Raw genomic sequence first — 3647 nt, forward strand, 5'->3', positions numbered from 1 at the left:
TTAATATATACTATATATATATATATATATATATATATATATATATATGTATATATAATATATAATATGTAATATATAAAAAATTTAAATAAAGAATGGTCATATTGATATATACACTGTCAGTATTGAAAATCTATAATTACGTAATATTAATTATAGATTTTTTAAAAATCTATAGTTAACGTTACGTATAATTATAGATTTTCAATACTGACAGTGCAGATATTGATAAGGCCAATGTAACCTAAAATTGTATGCGCGTATAAAAATTATATTTCTCAGAAAATATTATAACGTTTTAAAGACGTACAAAAAAGGTTGCAAATGTCTTATAAGTTTCGGTTCACAATCTTGCTTTAAAAGGCCTTAAGTCATAAGTTGAAAGAGATTAAGAGACAATAATTTCTGTCTTTAAACTGTTTTTGCGATCTTTAGGTTTTAACCGTTAGACTTAAACGAATCGAGCAAAAGCCAATTCTTACGAGCTAAAAGCATAGGTTCTATGGCCGATACATCCTCACTTACAACTTATGGCTTACGGTTTCTTAAAGCAAAGTTGTAGACTTAGACTAAAAAATGTCTAAAAGACGTCGTGATTTAAGACAACTAAGTACAGGACATTTGAAAGACTCCCTAAAGATGTCAAAATGCCGCAAAAAATGCCATAAGACGTCTTAAAGATGTCTTTCTGATAATTTTAGATGTTTTAAAACATGACTTTGGGACTTTCAAACATCTTTTTTGTACATCTTTAAGACGTAAAAATATTGACTGATTAGTTATTTTGATGATTTAAATAAAATTATTGTCAGATCTATCTAAATGTAGATACATGTATCTAAATTTAGATACAAATTTAGATCTACGTTAAATCCAGTTGTTCAGATAGATTGATCTAAATTACTTTAAATATCATTCCGTTTTATTTTAATAGAAAGTGCGCGCGAAATGTACTATACGTGACAATTTTTCCGAATACTTTCTAAATAGAAAGACAATTATAACGGGAAAATGCATGCGTTTCAAGTATCTCAATCTCGAGTAAATCCCGCGGAACGGCGCGCGTTCATTGCTGCGTTCCAATTTCTCTGATTGTCCTCGTATTGTCTTTCCACTCGAACTTCCCATAATTACAAGCCGGCGCGCAAGAAGAGGGCCGCGATGAAGCCCGGCATTATCCAAATAGCAGAATGCGACGCGATTGTGCCTGTCGCGTTGCATTACAGTGCCTCGTGTCGGACGGATGGTTGGCGCGTCGTCCGCCATTATCTTCCGCGAGTGTCGCATCTTCGTACAAAACGGGCACGACCGGGGTGCGTCGTGAATGTCGCGATGCATCGGAATTCCGCACGCGACCGCGACACATTCGCGCGCAGGGAATTCGATTTCTCACGGTGCAATGGACGCGAAAGCCCGCTCGTTGCCTCATCGACATGCATTCGACGACGAGCGCAAGATATCAACGTTCAACGAACCGTTTACCCCTTCTCTCATGGTCAACCATGCTCTCTGTTCCTCGTAAAAAATAGATGATCCACAGTGGACTCCGAGGGGAATTTATCTGTGAATTCAGTTTTCTGCTATATCGAATCTCAAGGAGAATTATCAAGACATTAAAATGGCTGTAAAATGATTAAGTTGTATTAAAAATCAAAACTTTCTAATCAGGATTCATTCACGATTCATTTTAACGTCATTTTGATGTTATTTGTTCTGCTCGAGATATCCAACTTTTATACTACAACAATAGAATAATATCGTAATCTTAGAATGTAATAAATATATTACAATACATTTAAATAATGTATAATATTGTGCGTCACATTTCTAATAATGTTTTTAACTTTCTACATTGTTATGTATCTTTCAACGTTCAAAGTTTTTATCTTATTGTTTTAACATTCCGTTTTTCATATCTCTTGCTTATCTTCGAATGTAACTTTTTTCATTTCATTGAAACAATTTTTCTTTTGCAGTCCCTTTACAGAGATGGACTTTTATTATTTAGTTCGCGAGCGAGAAAAATTACGTGATATAGATGACAATGATTTTCTCGCATTGATCCAAGATGAATCAAAATTCACGTCTCGCTCGTCTCGCTTGCTAGATGCATACAACGCCGTCCAATTAGCCGACGCGTCTGCACGAAGATAATTAATAACCATTCCGAGTACTTGAGCGAGTTAAATCGAGTCCGGCGAAGTTGGCGGTGTCGGGTTGTATTCCTGGTATTAGATCGCTTTGATACAAAGAACGTCATCGAGAATATTTGTCTAAAGAAAATGAATAAATAATCTGAATGGATGTGCAACGAGAAAAATATTAATAACAGTAACAAAAAAGTAAAAATTTATTTAAGTATTACATTTGGGAAGAACAGTTAAAATATCTCAAAATTTAGGCAGATATACAATTGAAAATATATATAACTTTATTAGATTATTAAAATAACTATGCAGAAATGCTCGAACTGATTGCTAAAATGTCAAAACTTTTTGCAGCATTGATCATCATGCTTGAATTTCCTACATAATTTTTTTCCTACATAATTTAACAAAATTATTTTCAGATCTGTATCTACTTAAATTTTTTAATATTTTAATAAAATCGTTCTTTCCGTGTAAGAACAACAAATTAGGCCAATATTAATTTCCCCCAAAATAATTTCTTTAATTATTCTGTTTCATATACGACTAATTGTCAAAATTCTTTGCTACATAATTCGCATAAAGATAAATAAAAACAAATGGAAATACAGAAACGAGAAGGAAATGAAACCGCACTAATATGTGCGAATACGTCATTAGCTTCGAAATCGCGAAGAAGAGACTCGTAAATGATGCTAACATTGTGGTCTCGCCTCATAAATTAGTTGCATTCTCCCGCACAATATAAGAATTCTTGTGTACGTTCGATAAAATTGGACCGGTATGCATTTGCGACGACTCCAATCATGTTCGCCAATCGGCAAAACTGGTTTCCTCAGAATTGACATTCGTAAACGAATTTTTGGTAAGAACGCTCTCTCGAATCTCGCCGAATAATTGAGATGCAGCCAACCATTTTTTCTTGTGTGAGTGTTTCTATCGAGCGATAAACAGGGATCGACGGAATTTCGATGAATTCAAGCAATTACACCGGAAACAATAAATATATGTTTTGTCGATTGATTTTCAAGAGCAGTCATTAAATCAGTATAATTTCGGTTAGCAACTCAAACTGAAATACCGGTGGTAATTTTTAGTTTAATGATTGGATTGAGTTTTCATCTATTATATATAATTTAATCGTTCAGTTTTGAAAATGGACATCGCTGGAGGACTACATTCTTACGCGTACCATCGCCGATCGCCAGCGAGCAAGACGATTGATTTGTACGTCGTTACTCATTGTTAATTATTTATGCGAGACAGGTAGTAGTGTGGATACTCAGATAAGGTAATTCACACCAGTAGCACGTCGGAGGTCCATTCGAGCTGTGGTCCAGCCCAGCGATGTTTGAATATTTATATGATCATGCGCGATTAACATATATAGCGGACGTGTCTTGGAAGAGCCTCGATCGCGTAACCAGTCGCTCGTTTACTTTATGTGACTGCTAGGTGTTGAGAACTCTCTCTCTCTCTCTCTCTCTCTCTCTCTCTCTC

The sequence above is a fragment of the Atta cephalotes genome, assembly GCF_000143395.1.
Source record: "Atta cephalotes unplaced genomic scaffold scaffold00009, whole genome shotgun sequence".
Lineage (NCBI taxonomy): Eukaryota > Metazoa > Arthropoda > Insecta > Hymenoptera > Formicidae > Atta > Atta cephalotes.